We start from the raw sequence: 16,327 nt of genomic DNA on the forward strand, positions 1-16,327 counted from the left end.
CCATTTGGGATGTGACTACACACTGACCCACCGGCAGGGTAACTCATATGTCGGGGTAACCAGCCCTCATACATGTCAGGGAGCCTGACGCCACTGCTACTTTTACTGGAGCTGCAGGCCTGTTTGGGTTGGCCTGGCTCCAGCAAGGGTTTAAATACCAGGCTAGGATGGATGGAGTGATGGAAGGGGAGAGGCTACTCTACATGTGAAGAGTTGAAGACTCTCAACTCTTGCTTTGGCGGTCAGGAGTGGAACTCACTCTGATTCGCAGTTACAACTGGTCGTTTCTCTCCAACAGTACTGACGCATCATGCAAAACCCAATGCTATGGAAACAGAGCTATGTTAATCAGCTGTTCTCAATCACATACAGTACAGACAGACGTCTTTACACATTGTCCACCTTTCCGTCTCCGAGAAACTCCAAAAAGAAACAGAGTTCATATACACCTGTAATTGAGTCCCATAATAATCTCTTCGTTTATGCGTGGGACTGGGAACATCATCTAATAGACTTCCCATGTTATGTCCAGTCCTTCGTACCACTTGAATCAAATCCACAAATCACTTCCACATGATGGGGGCTGGGGACACATTGAAATGTACACATCTGGAGCGCGTTCAGTTTGCGGGCATGGGTCTCTCTCTCTCTCTCTCTCCCTAGACTATCCCTCTCCGTCACTCTCTCACTTCTTTCTATTTCTTCTTTCAAAGTCATGAAAAAGAAAACTGGACCTGGACCAGAGTTTGAGCTGGACTCTCTCTCTCTCTGAATCTCTCCCTCTCGCGCTCTCTTTCTTTTAACTGTATCTTCCTCTCTATTTCTCTCTCCGTCTCTCTCTCTCTCTCTCTCTCTCTCTCTGACCTTCATGGGCTCGTTCTGGCTGCTCTCATGTCACTGGCTATCTGTCAAACATTCACAGCCATGACACTGACCATGCAGCATTCACGGATATCGAAATGCAATTCATATAAATACACCTCGCGATGCAGTCAGAAGTAGAAAAACAGAGGTGAGGGCTAGTGGGTCTGGGCTGGTGTGATGTCGTTGATGTTTGTATGACATCGTCGTTTGTGTATGTGTGTGTTTTGAAATCTTCTATAAAATTGAATAAAAAGTGACAGGGACAACTGGGTGCAAGTCAGTTTGTTGCTGAGTAAGAACAGATGACGACAACAACAAAAAATCAGAGACAAAACTTTGGAAATGCTTCTGGTTTTGAGTCGGTGTGTTGACCTGTTAGGTGTGTGTATACAGAAGTGTCATGAATCGTGTGCTATCGGAGCTTGAGTCACACAAAACAATGTAAACAAAAAAAAACATCTGCCCCGTCTCAACCCGCTGACAGTTTACCTGCTCCTCATCGAAATGTATTGTTCGAGAATTATTTAGTTGCCTTACATCAGCATCACACTGGGAAAACATTCAACAACCATAATACAGCCAGTAATACAAGCCACTGCAACAAAGGAATCAAAAAAATACTCCTGGAGTTCATCAGGTCCATCTGTGAACCAATAGCATGTTAGGTTTCTGAGCAATTTTAAGAATGAGTTATTGGATATATTATGTGTTTATTGTGTTTTCATGTCAAAGAAGATGAAAAGGAAGAGTTCTGCATTCCCAGACAATGGTGCATATTCCTGGCATAGCTTGCTGAGTCATAATCAAATCCTGAATGATGATACCTGGGCTTAGTGCGATTGATGGGCAATGCTCTGTTTCAAACGTCTCAAAAGAAAGATAGATACCAGCACACTGGAAGGCTCCCACGTTTTTATTGAGTGCAACATTTTGACCCGAAAGGCCTTCGTCTGATTTCAAAGTCTCATCATATTACAAAGAGACGTAATAGACGGGCGTGGCTCTCGACCTTCGCCTCTCCCGAGTCGGTACGGGAGTTGCAGCAATGGGACAAGACTGTAACTACCAATTGGGTATCACGAAGTTGGGGAGAAAAAAATCTAATCAATGAGACAGAATTAAACCACATAGTTAGTTAATACTCTGTACGTTTCAAAAGCCAACAAGTGAAAATTAAGTTTCTAGATTACGTTTCTAGGTCACAATCATAGCTATAGTCCAGCTTCTTAGACGTTGAGGGCAGTCTGGATGTCCCACTACAAGATGCATAATTAGATCAACACGTAGCACTTCCTTATGTCTGTCTTCATACATTCCTTTTTGATATATGCCCCATGTGCTATTTAGATACTGTCTGGACATGTAACGACTCAACTAGATAAAATAATCGCTTGTCCACAGCATGACTACAGGCATGTCTACAACTTTATTAATCAGCGACATCAAAGAGAGGCACAGTAAAACATGATGTGCCTTTTTCCTTTTTAAATGCTTAGTTTGCCTTAGCGGTGGCAATTAAAGGACTAAACCCACGAATCACATCAGGAAATATCCAGGGGAAGACGTAGAGGCTGTAGAGACAGGAGGAGGCAAGCTGGATGCTGTCGGCAGACGTTCAGCTACACTGTGAGTGGGGTTGTCTCTCCTACACGGTGAACTACAACCTTGCCTTCAAATAGAACTCCTTAGAACGTTCAGACAAGAGGAGTTCCCTTCACTATCACAGAATCCGAGAGCAGAGCCCCCTTAGTTAAACGATAAAGAATAACAATTCAAATTGAACTCGTTTCGATCATTGAAACCCTTATTAATAAAGAAGAGGATAGAGACTAAAAGATACTAGATAAACATGGCAAAGAGGCATGTGCAATCGATCAAGAAAGCGCAGCTGCTTACAAGTGTTGTCCCACGTGACCAAATATGGTACTGTCCTTAATCCAGGACACAAACTCCAAAAAGGTTATGAGATGCAGTGTAGTGTAGTGATGACCTTCAGGGAATCGGGGATGTGTGGTGACTCAGTTTGAGCAGGTTTGTGTACAGTTACAGTAGTTGATCAAAAAATCTGGTGATACAGCCAACTTTAAAGGTCCATGTGCCCTGGAGTGGGAACGCTTCCACGCAGGGAACTGCATAAGAATGTGACAAACAATTCACTTGACATTAGGATTAAACATAGTTTGTTGTTTTGGTCTAAACATACCCTCATCAGACAATGCTCTGTAGGGAACTCTGTCCATTTTTGTTGAGATCTCTTGAAGTAATCAGTGATCTCTCCACCTGGCTTTTCTACTTTCACAACTCTCACTCACTCACTCACTCACTCACTCACTCACTCACTCACTCACTCACTCACTCACTCACTCAAAACTGACAAAGTTTCCTCTCAACAAAATAAGTCTACCCTTAAAGACCAGCTGCAGCTGAGCTGGTGAAATATCAGTCATTAGCCTCTGTTGTCTGTGACGATGATGTTGGGTTGCCATGATTGACCTTTACAACTGGGACACACTCAAACACACACTCACAGGGACTGGGACATTTGCTGGAACGGAACAGAAAACTGAGCTCTCCCTCCCACTCCTAATGAGTCTTGTGACATTGGTGTCCAGATAGCAGGCTGAGGCTCCATTCAAATACTTGCGTTGGAGTTTCCCTTGGCGTCACCATCAAGTCTAAACTAATAAAAATAGCTGAAGCTATGTGTGTACTCCCTGTTCCAACCACATCCCATCAACTGAGAAGGCGTCGGTACTGTTCCTCCTTTTAAGGAAGCACACAGACACAGGAGGCGATGTTAGTTGATGGTAGTTGTGTCGTAGTAGCTAGCGTAGCTGGGAATGAACAGGAACAGAATACAGAAACCATGGTTTACCCTAGCAAATACCTGCTTGCTGCTGCTATCCAGAGACAAGGGCTGTGTCCCAAATGGCACTCTATTCCCCTAGGACTCTGGTCAAAACGAATGCACTATGTAGGGAATAGGGTGACATTTGGGACACACCCCAGCTAGCCAGAGACAAGATGGGATCCAGGAACAACTTTTGTTTCCGTGATGATCAAAGAATCAGTTTTCCATAATGCTAATAGCCATTGTGTGTCTACAAGCTGCAGGAGAGGAAAGAAGGTAGAGTAAATAAAAGAAAGTCGGCCTAATTAGGTCATAAGTAATGGATGACATATCTGACTGTGCAAATGAAACATCTACAGTATCTACCACGTCCTCTTCTGCTCCAAAGGGACCTTAGGGGCTCCTGAATCTATTTCTGTATCCCTATCCATCACATAATCTGTTCTGAGTCTTACTGTGATGTCACCCATGGGGGAAGTGAGAAATCACAGAATTCAGGGCTTCTTTTCATGCCACTAGTATCCTAGTGATTTAGTCATGTCTGCTAATAGACATCTGTCTGGGACATGGTGGCCTTTCTATGTCTCTAACATAGCAAAACTAGAAGGGACAGTTATTCTATTTATATGTGGTATACGTGCACTGATGGTAAAATGATGTCTGATGAATGACACCATTTTCCAGCTAGGCCCATGTACCAGCTAATTCTAGGGCTACAATACCTCCTTTGCCAACTGGCCTGGACCCTTTATTGTCGACACGGAACCCCGCCGATCCATCACGACTGGACTGCCGACGTGATCTCAACAGGCTATTCTGTGTCCCCTGTTCGCCTAGCGTAGTAGTGACTACCAAACAGCACCCTGACTCACCTATTGCTTCTCTTTTGACCCCATGATCACTCGGCTACACATCTGATGCCCCCTGGACTGTTTCAATAACACGGTACCTCATTTTGTTTACCTGTCGGCCCCAGCTTTGAACTCGGGTCATGTATGTATCTAACTGACCCGCTCTGCCCATTCATTACCATTTACCCGTTGTTGTCTTAGCTCTTCAGATCAACACCTGTGATTGCTTTATGCCTCTCTCTAATGTCAATATGCTTTGTATACTGCTGTCTTGACAAGTTATTTTGTTTTATTTCACTGTAGAGCCCTCAGTCCCGCTCAAAATGCCTCTTTTGTCCCACCCCACACACATGGAGAGACCTCACCTGGCTTAACTGGTGCCTCCAGAGACGAAACCTCTCTCATCGTCACTCAACGCCTAGGTTTACCTCCACTGTACATCCTACCATACTCTCTGTACATTATGCCCTGAATCTATACTACCACGCCCAGAAGTCTGCCCCTTTTATTCTCTGTCGCCAACGCACTAGACGACCAGTTCTTATAGCCTTTAGCCGTCCCCTTATCCTACTCCTCCTCTGTTCCTCTGGTGAGGTTAACCCAGGCCCTGCAGCCCCCAGTACCACTCCTATTCCCCAGGCACTATCATTTGTTGACTTCTGGTTTCCTGCATGTTAGCATCAGAAGCCTCCTCCCTAAATTTGTTTTATTCACTGCTTTAGCATACTCCACCAACCCTGATGTCCTAGCCGTGTCTAAATCCTGGCTTAAGAAGGCCACCAAAAATTCTGACATTTCCATTCCTAACAACAACGATTTCCGCCAAGATTGAACTGCCAAAGGGGGTGGAGTTGCAATCTACTGCAGAGATATTCTGCAGAGTTCTGTCATGCTATCCAGGTCTGTGCCCAAACAGTTCGAGCTTCTACTTTTAAAAATCCACCTTTCCAGAAATAAGTCTGGAATAAGTAACAGATATAATATGCAACAGAAATAAGTCTGTTGCCACTTGTTATAGACCCCCCTCAGCCCACAGCTGTGCCCTGGACACCATATGTGAATTAATTGCCCCCCATTTATCTTCAGAGTTTGTACTGTTAGGTGACCTAAACTGGGATATGCTTAACACCCCGGCCGTCCTACAATCTAAGATAGATGCCCTCAATCTCACACAAATTATCAAGGAACCCACCAGGTACAACCCGAAATCCGTAAACATGGGCACCCTCATGGATATCGTCCTGACCAACCTGCCCTCTAAATACACCTCTGCTGTCTTCAACCAGGATCTCAGCGATCACTGCCTCATTGCCTGCGTCCGCAATGGGTCAGCGGTTAAACGACCACCCCTCATCACTGTCAAACGCTCCCTAAAACGTTTCAGCGAGCAGGTCTATCTAATCGACCTGGCCCGGGTATCCTGGAAGGATATTGACCTCATTCTGCCAGTAGAGGATGCCTGGTTATTCTTTAAAAGTAATTTCCTCATCAACTTAATAAGCATGCCCCATTTAAAAAATGTGGAACTAAGAACAGATATAGCCCTTGGTTCACTCCAGACTTGACTGCCCTTGACCAGCACAAAAACATCCTGTGGCGTACTGCATCAGCAGTAGCCCGCAAATAGCACCCGTGATATGCAACTTTTCAGGGAAGTTAGGAACCAATATACACAGGCAGTTAGGAAAGAAAAGGCTAGCTTTAAAAAATATACATTTGCATACTGTAGCATAAACTCCAAAAAGTTCGGGGACACTGTAAAGTCCATGGAGAATAAGAGCACCTCCTCCCAGCTGCCCACTGCACTGAGGCTAGGAAACAATGTCACCGCCGATAAATCTACGATATTCGAGAATTTCAAGAAGCATTTCTCTGGCCATGCTTTCCACCTGGCTACCCCGACCCCGGTCAACAGCTCTGCACCCCCCACAGCAACATGCCCAAGCCTCCCCCATTTCTCCTTCACCCAAATCCAGATAGCTGATGTTCTGAAAGAGCTGCAAAATCTGGACCCCTCCAAATCAGCTGGGGTAGACAATCTGCACCCTCTCTTTTCTAAAATTATCCACCGCAATTGTTGCAACCCCTATTACTAGCCTGTTCAACCTCTCTTTCGTATCGTCTGAGATCCGTAAAGATTGGAAAGCTCCCTAATCTTACTACATTTGCACACACTGTATATAGATGTATCTATTGTGTTATTGACTGTGCGTTTGTTTATCCGATGTGTAACTCTGTTGTTTGTGTCCCACTGCTTTGCTTTATCTCGGCCAGGTCGCAGTTGTAAATGAGAACTTGTTCTCAACTGGCCTACCTGGTTAAATAAAGGTGAAATAAGAAAAATAAAAGAATAAAATGCCACTCACTCTAATCTCCCTAAGATTAGACCCATTCAATAGACAACTTTTTATAGACAACTTTCTATTCTACTGACAGCCCACCACAGCCCACCACTGTTCTCTGACAGGTTCATGCACCAGACATGATCAGACATCACATTACTGTTTATAGATGTTGTCATGATATAGTCATCAATCGCTGACTATGTGGCTAAAAATTAGTTCCAGACAATCTGAAACCACTACATTTTCATTCATGCTTTAAATAGTAAAGGGTCACCAATGTTTTTTATTTAACAAGGCAAGTCAGTTAAGAGCAAATTCTTATTTACAATGACGGCCTACCCCGGCCAAACCCTAACCCAGACGACGCTGGGCCAATTGTGCACCGCCCTATGGGATTCACAGCTTATTGTGGTACAGCCTGGAATCGAACCAGCATCTGTAATGATGCCTCTAGCACTGAGATGCGGTGCCTTAGACCGCTGCGCCACTGAGGAGCCCGATGTATTTAGCATACTGTACTAGAGGTCGACCGATTAATAGGAATGGTCGATTAATTAAGGCCGATTTCAAGTTTTCATAACAATCGGAAATCTGTATTTTTGGACACCGATTTGGCCGATAGGACGACGGGCTATTTGTAGTGGTTGGAATGGAATGATTGGAAAGGAGTCAAACGTGGTTTCCATATGTTTGATGTGTTTGAAAATGTTCCATTTAATCCATTCCAGCCATTTCAATGAGCCCATCCTCCTATAGCTCCTCCCACCAGCCTCCACTGATCAGTTATCCTGTTAGAGCTTTTGTGCTGAATCCACTACAGTGTTTCAGGCAGTGTCCAATCTGTCCATCCTGATCAAGTCCTCTAGCCCTAAATCCTTCATTTTGACACCACCTCACATCAGAGCAGCATGCAGTACAGCATTGTTTTTTGCCTTCATAATCGTGTTGTGTCTGGTGAAATTCTGGGGCAGCTGATTTGCTTGTGTTGTTTTTCTATGCTGGGTCTAGAATGGCACCCTACACCCTATAGTGCACTTCTTTTGAACAGGGCCGAGTGCCCATTGGTATGTGGTCAAAAGTAGAGGTCGACCGATTAATCGGAATGACCGATTTAATTAAGGCCGATTTCAAGTTTTCATAAAAATCGGAAATCTGTATTTTTGGACAACGATTTTATTTTTTTACACCTTTATTGAATCTTTATTTAACTAGGCAAGTCAGTTAAGAACTTATTCTTATTTTCAATGACGGCCTAGGAATGGTGGGTTAACTGCCTCGTTCAGGGGCAGAACGACAGATTTTTACTTTGTCAGGTCGGGGGATTCAATCTTGCAACCTTACAGTTAACTCGTCCAACGCTCTAACGACCTGATTACATTGCACTCCACGAGGAGACTTCCTGTCATGCGAATGCAGTAAGCCAAGGTAAGTTGCTAGCTAGCATTAAACTTAACTTATAAAAAACAATCAATCAATCAAACAATCATAATCACTAGTTAACTACACATGGTTGATGATATTACTAGTTTATCTAGCGTGTCCTGCGTTGCATATAATCTGACTGAGCATACAAGCATACAGGTATCTGACTGAGCGGTGGTAGGCAGCAGCAGGCTCGTAAGCATTAATTCAAACAGCACTTTCGTGTGTTTTGCCAGCAGCTCTTCGTTGTGCGTCAAGCATTGCGCTTTTTATGACTTCAAGTCTATGAACTCCCGAGATGAGGCTGGTGTAAACGATGTGAAATGGCTAGCTAGTTAGCGTGGTGCGAGCTAATAGCATTTCAAACGTCACACACTCTGAGACTTGGAGTGGTTGTTCCCCTTGCTCTGCATGGGTAACGCTGCTTCGAGGATGGCTGTTGTCGTTGTGTTCCTGGTTCGAGCCCAGAGAGGAGCGAGGAGAGGGACAGAAGCTATACTGTTACACTGGCAATACTAAAGTGCCTATAAGAACATCCAATAGTCAAAGGTATATGAAATACAAATCGTATAGTGAGAAATAGTCCTATTATTCCTATAATAACTACCACCTAAAACTTCTTACCTGGGAATATTGAAGACTCATTTTAAAAGGAACCACCAGCTTTCATATGTTCTCATGTTCTGTGCAAGGAACTTAAACGTTAGCTTTCTTACATGGCACATTTTGCACTTTTACTTTCTTCCCCAACACTTTGTTTTTGCATTATTTAAACCAAATTGAACATGTTTCATTGTTTATTTGAGGCTAAATTGATTTTATTGATGTATTATATTACGTTAAAATAAGTGGCCATTCAGTATTGTTGTAACTGTCATTATTACAAATACATTTTTTTTTTAATCGTCCGATTAATCGGTACCAGCTTTTTTTGGTCCTCCAATAATCGGTATCGGTATCGGCGTTGAAAAATCATAATCAGTCAACCTCTATACTGTACATTATGTGTATTATAGGACAGCATCCTTATTACATTTCTAAAGATGATAATATTGTAGCGATCCTAGCTATATAAGACATGTTACAATTCCCACCAAGTGGGTGGGAATTGACGCCAACGACCTGGGTTCACTTCCCTGCTTTGCTGTTTGCTGCACTGGTGTCAGAAGTGGGATGGAGGCTATTACGCCATCGGGAACACATGGCCCAAACATGTCAGGGAGCTGAGTAGTCGAAGCACGGGGACGTGCCTTCCCGTTCGGAGAGGGCAGTGTAGTAACGCTCGCTATATGAGACACGTTACAGTTCCCAACAAGTGGGTTAAAGGATTTTGGCAATGCCATTTATCTACTTCCCCAGAGTCAGATGAACTCTTCGATGCCATTTTTTATGTATGAAGGAAGTTAGAGGTCGTTTCGTGAACCCATGCTAACTAGCATTTGCGCAATGACTAGAAGTCTATGGTATCTACTAGCATGTTATCAGTTACCATAGACTTCAGGTGCTTGTGTTAAAGCTAGTAAAAATGCCAAAATCTAGAGTATCCCTTTAACCCTATTGGTGCAATGTGTCGGGTGTTTGCCTTTCACATCAGCTTTCACACCCTGCCACGCCAGTTGACAGAATATCATAAAACTTAATTTGTGCAAAAAGGATTTACAGATTTTGACAGAGGAAACATGATACTATTGGCAATATACAATGTTGCTCTCTATACATGACTCAAGTCTGGAGTTTTAGTTGAATGCTGTGTTTGTATGCATGCTCAACTTGACTTAACGCTTAACTTGAATGCACTTTTTCCCATAAAACAACGGGATGGATCTTAATTTTTCTGGTGACGAGAAACAGTAATAAGCAGACACAACTGTTTCAATCAGCACAATGTGTACAGCTTTCCGTACGGAAGGGGGGTGCCAGCATCTCATCCTTATCTAAACATGTCATTCAATTCACATTTCTAAGCTGACCTTATGGCAGTGAAACAATGAGACAGCGGGTAGCAGGTAACCCAAAGGTTAAGGTCGCTGATTCAAATCACAAAGCCAGCAAGGTGAAAAACTTGTTCTGCTCTTGAGCAAGGCAGTTAACCCCCAACAACAATTGCCCCCCGGGCACCGATGATGTCAATTAAGGCACCTCTGTTATTCAGAGTGGTTGGGTTAAACACTGAAGACGGATTTCGGTTTAATGCAATCAGTTCTGAAACTTACTAGGTATCCCCCTTTCCCAATACTGGTGAGAGAAGCTGAAGAGTTTCACTGAGGTGTAACACACTCACATGATAACCTTAGCTGAGACCTGAAGTCTTGGTTTAGCTCCTGGAGCAACTGCCTTGGCTTTAGCTCAGTGGTTTTACACAGTCTTATGGCAGCCAGGAGACAAGCGTTTTAACACTGACACAGGTTAGAATACTAAGACACAAAAACACAGACACACATATATCAGAAAGAGACAGCCTTGTGCTCTGTTTCTCCAATGAGATTCACAAATACCTTTCTCACAGTCACTGACTAACTAGAAAAGTGGATGATCTTCTATAGGAGAGAGAGATAGTTGTAGCCAGAAACCATTCCTGGTCCCCAGGAGACAAGCTCATTGTTCATCAGGAGACGATGGCTCAACGGCTCACACACATACACAATGAGGCACTGGCTTTGGTCTCCATAACCACTACCATCTAAGGAATAGGAGCCTGACTTGGCATGTACTCTGCGGCACACAGCTTTTCCACTGCAGGACGTCTGCTTAATGTATGACAAACAGAGTGTTAAGTCAAATTATAGTATTCGCTGCCTGGGTCAGGGTAGAGAGAGCGTGCACACACACACACACGCGTGCACACACACACACACACACACACACACTGGCCTGGGTAAAGCAGATGTGAGAACTTCTAATCCACAAGGAGAGGGGAAAAAATACACTACATGCACACTCTTGACATTCCCTCAACCAGCTTCATGAAATAGTCACCTGGAAAGCATTTAAATTAACATGCGTGCCTTGTTAAAAGTTCATTTGTGGAATTTCTTTCCTTCTTAATGCGTTTGAGCCAATCATGGAGGGGTGGTATACAGAAGATATTTGGTAAAATACCAAGTCCATACTGTATTATGGCAAGAACAGTTCAAATAAGCAAAGATAAACGACAGTCCATTATTACTTTAAGACATTAAGGTCAGTCAATCCGGATACATTTCATGAAACTTTTCAAGTGCAGTCGCAAAAACCATCAAGTGCTATGATGAAACTGGCTCTAATGAGAACCGCCACAGGAAAGGAAGACCCAGAGTTACCTCTGCTGCAGAGGACAAGTTCATTAGAGTTACCAGCCTCAGAAATTGCAGCCCAAATAAGTGCATCACAGAGTTCAAGTAACAGACACATCTCAACATCAACCGTTCAGATGAGACTGCTTGAATCAGGCCTTCATGGTCAGATTGCTGCAATGAAACCACTACTAAAGGACACCAATAATAAGAAGAGACTTGCTTGGGCCAGGAAACATGAGCAATATGCACTGGACTGGTGAAACTCTGTCCGTTGGTCTGATGAGTCCAAATTTGAGATTTTTGGTTCCAACCGCTGTGTCTTTGTGAGAGGCAGAGTATGTGAACGGATGATCTCCGCATGTGTGGTTCCCACCGTGAAGCATGGAAGAGGAGGTGTGATGATGTGGGGGTGCTTTGCTGGTGACACTGTCTGTGATTTACTTAGAATTCAAGGCACACCTAACCAGCATGGCTACCACGGCATTCTGTGGCGATATGCCATCCCATCTGGTTTGTGCTTAGTGGACTATCATTTATTTTTCAACAGGACAATGACCAAACACACCTCCAGGCTGTGTAAGGGCTATTTGACCAAGAAGGAGAGTGATGGAGTACTGCATCAGATGACCTGGCCTCAACAATCTCCATACCTCAACCCAATTGAGGTGGTTTGGGATGAGTTGGACTGCAGAGTGAAGGAAAAGCAACCAACAAGTGCTCAGCATATGTGGGAACTCCTTCAACTGTTTGGAAAGCATTCCAGGTGAAGCTGGTTGAGAGAATGCCAAGAGTGTGCAAAGCTGTCATCAAGGCAGATGGTGGCTACTTTGAAGAATCACATTTTTGGGAGGTTGCTACCTGATTCCACATGTGGTATTTCATTGTGTCTTCACAATTATTCTACAATGTAGAAAATAGTACAAATAAAGAAAAACCCTTGAATGAGTAGGCGTATCCAAACTTTTGACTGGTACTGTGTGGTGTAATTCCTAGGTATTTTTGATTTTATGTTACTGGCTGGCGAAACATCTGCAAGCTAGGCTACTTAAGGCATACTTGCACAGACTTAAATCAACAAAATCCATGGGTTTCAGCTTACTCTTACTTCATGATTGAGGAATGCTCGATTTACCATTTCTTTCTTTTCGCCATCCAGTTTTGTACTGCAGGTCACATATTTCCAATGGGCTCCACTTGGTTTGTGTGTGTGTGTGTGTGTGTGTGTGTGTGTGTGTGTGTGTGTGTGTGTGTGTGTGTGTGTGTGTGTGAATGTGTGCACGTGACTATAACTGGGGTGATGAATGCAGAGAGTGGCCTTCAATTACACGCCTTTAAAGCCCAAGAAAATACTTCAAACAAGTTGAGACTGTCTGTGGCTGCTTTCATATCACCAGACTGGCTTCATGCTCATCATCATGTCTGGAATAAGAGTTCTTACTAACCAAGCTTCAAAAACAAAGAGTCTCTGATGATTCACAAGGTGTCTGAGGCATGTGATCTAGTTTAGCAGTCGAGACCATGGCGCAGTTACAAGGCTAAAATAGCCTAAGGCCTGGAATCAATCAGTAGCGCAGAAGATCAGCGTTATAGCGTGATTTAAATTTAAAGGCAATGTTTCCGCGTTCGCTGAGACTGCATTCACGGTAAACGGTGCATATGTCGACTCAGTTGAAAATGACTTTTAAATTTCAACCGCGCTACAATGCAGATCTTCGGCACTACTGTTTGAATCCAGTCCTAAGTCTTTCTTCCCTTCGAAGGGAATGCAGAATGCAGTTAGCATCTTTGGTAAATGGTTGTTTTAAAAGATGTACATTTATTCTTTCTCTAAGTATATTCAGATTGAATAAGGGACAAATAAATCTTGAGAATCTAAAGAATATGAAAATAAACGTTTCTTCATTGTTTCTTAACTTGCTACCAAAAACTCTCCTCCCCTATTTATATCATTTCCCTTGTCATTATTAAGCATTATTTAGTCATAACAATCAATATAGAGGTGTCAAACTTTCCCTGGTTGCCACTACTCTTGCTCAATTAGTCTCATCTAATAAAATGATTCTGAAGTAAGTTGATTTAATATTTAGTATTTTATAAAAAGGTATATAAATATTATCTAATTAAATGTCTTTAAATGTTTTTATATCACAGCGCCTTCAGAAAGTGTAGACACCCCTTGACTTATTCCACTTTTTGTTGTGTTACAGCCTGAATTTAAAATTGCAAAGAAATTGCTTAACAAGTCACATAATAAGTTGCATGTGTTTAACATGATTTATTAATGACTACCTCATCTCTGAAGCCCACACATACAATTATCTGTAAGGTCTCTCAGTCGAGCAGTGAATTTCAAACACAGATTCAACCACAAAGACCAGGGAGGTTTTCCAATGCCACGCAAAGAATGACACCTATTGGTGGATAGGTAAAAACTTGAATATCCCTTTGAGCATGGTGAAGTTATTTATTACTCTTGGGGTGGTGTATACACCCAGTTAGTACAAGGATACAGGCGTCCTTCCTAACTCAGTTGCCAGAGAGGAAGGAAACTGCTCAGGAATTCACCCAAGGCCAATGGTAACTTTAAAACAGTTACAGAGTTTAATGGATGTGATAGGTGTGGTTAATTTCTGTATTATAATCGTGATAAAAAAGTTAATAGTAGAATTATGGGATAATTACACTGGATGTTAATATAAATGTACATTCTGCCAATGTTGTTAAATTGAGGTTATTTTTACTTTAAGTGATAGGACCAATTTGAATCACTGAGCAATGTCATTCTAAATTTTGGTAGGATAATTAATTGGGTTTTTGAGTATGATTTGGAAACTGAATGATTTTTAAAACTGAAGGATTGATTTGAGTTTAGTATGTTAATAACTATATGAGTTAAGCAATTGATGTATTAGGGATTGATTGTTCTGATTGCTTTATGAACTAAAGTTATAGTTACTCCACAATACTAACCTAGATGACAGAGTGAAAAGAAGGAAGCATGAACAGAATCAAAATATTCCAAACATGCATACTGTTTGCAATAAGGCACTAAAAGTACAACTGCCAAAAATGTGGCAAAGAAATTAACTTTATGTCCCGATTACAAAGTGTTATGTTTGGGGCAAAACGTAACTGAGTACCACTCTTCATACTTTCAAGCATGGTGGTGGCTGCATCATGTTATGGGTATGCTTGTCATTGGCAAGGACTGGGGAGTTTTTTAGGATAAAAAGAAACAGTCCATTATTACTAAGAATAGAACTAAGCAGAGGCAAAATCCTAAAGGAAAACCTGGTTCAGTCTGCTTTCCAACAGACACTGGGAGACAAATTCCCCTTTCATCAGGACAATAACCTAAACAAATATACACTGGAGTTGCTTACCAAGACGACACTGAATGTTCCTGAGTGGCCTAGTTACAGTTTTGACTTAAATTGTCTTGAACATCTATGGCAAGACTCGAAAATGGCTTTCTAGCAATGATCAATAACCAACTTAAATATATTTAATTCATTTTGAATTCAGGCTGTGGAACAAAATGTGGAATAAGTCAACGGGTATGAATAGTTTCTGAAGGCCCTGTATACCATTAGGGGAGTCTAAAGATAAATAATCGACTTGCTTAGAGATAAAATAAAATAAATGTAATCCGTTTTTAATTAATAAAGCAGTCAACTTTAAGGTGAGTGTGTTGGGGCCCTCTTATTTTTCTTCATAGTTTGTTTGATATCTACTTTTTTTTAAATTATATATTGTTTTACCAAACCTTGCTTTTTTTCCGCAGCAATTGGAAATTGTACTTAAGGGGTACTAGTTATCCAACGTTACCCTACTGAGTCAATAAACTAGTAGAACTGTGTTGCAATTATCAATTTAAAGAACGTACAGTAAACATGGGAAACATTTTATGTGAAATCGTTTCATTTCATACTATGGGGTATAACGTATTATTCTTGAACTATATCCGCAGCCTAGCTTGCAAAAAGCCTCGAATTTCTTTGGAAAATGGGATGCGCACAAAATCAGGGCAACTGAGTTGTGGCACATATTCTCGCGTGTGAAATGAATACATGTAAAGTTCATATCTAATTCAAACGTACCTGTCCTGCAGAAAGCCAAGTTCAGTTGTTTCTTTATGTTCGATGTCAGAAGCTTCGGAGAGAGTTGAAACAATTGAGCTTTTATCCATTGGCTATGGTGCAGTTTTGGCTCCTCCTGTCCCGCTCACATTTCTAAGATGTTTAGGCTACATTGGCTATTTCTCTCTCTACTTGTGGTCATCTATGTGTATCGGAGACGGTTGGCTTTTCCTAATAATGAAACGCTCACGATAAAAGCAATAATAAAGAGTTGTAATGTATTTTTCTTCTACAAAAAAGTAACTATTGCTTTCTAATATGATGAAGCATCCTTATATATGTTTCAGTCATTTAGCAGGTGCTTTTATCCAGAGCAATTAATCTATTTTTTTGTTATTTAACCTTTATTTAACTAGACAAGTCAGTTCTTATTTACAATGACGGCCGGGGAACAGTGGGTTAACTTCCTTGCTCAAGGGAACATCCACAGATTGTTTTACTTAGTCGGCTCTGGGATTCGAACCAGAGACCATTCTGTTACTGTTCTAACGCTCTTAACCGGTAGGCTACCTGCCACCTTATCTCCACAATTAAACTTCACCAAAAAATGACAAATCGTGTTTTTGAAGAAATAAATTAG

At 42.0% G+C, this 16,327-nt stretch overlaps 1 protein-coding gene across 1 annotated transcript in view; it reads right to left on the reverse strand.

Moving 5' to 3' along the window:
- LOC112252693 (non-muscle caldesmon) overlaps positions 1–15,851 on the reverse strand; it is a 59,072-nt gene extending 43,221 nt beyond the window's left edge. The window contains exon 1 of the mRNA XM_024424157.2: positions 15,709–15,851. The gene's annotated coding sequence lies outside the window, so the exon portion shown is untranslated. The remainder of the gene's footprint in view (positions 1–15,708) is intronic.
- Between the last annotated feature and the right edge of the window lie 476 nt (positions 15,852–16,327).

Source organism: Oncorhynchus tshawytscha, linkage group LG06 (genome assembly GCF_018296145.1).
Source record: "Oncorhynchus tshawytscha isolate Ot180627B linkage group LG06, Otsh_v2.0, whole genome shotgun sequence".
Taxonomy (NCBI): Eukaryota; Metazoa; Chordata; class Actinopteri; order Salmoniformes; family Salmonidae; genus Oncorhynchus; species Oncorhynchus tshawytscha.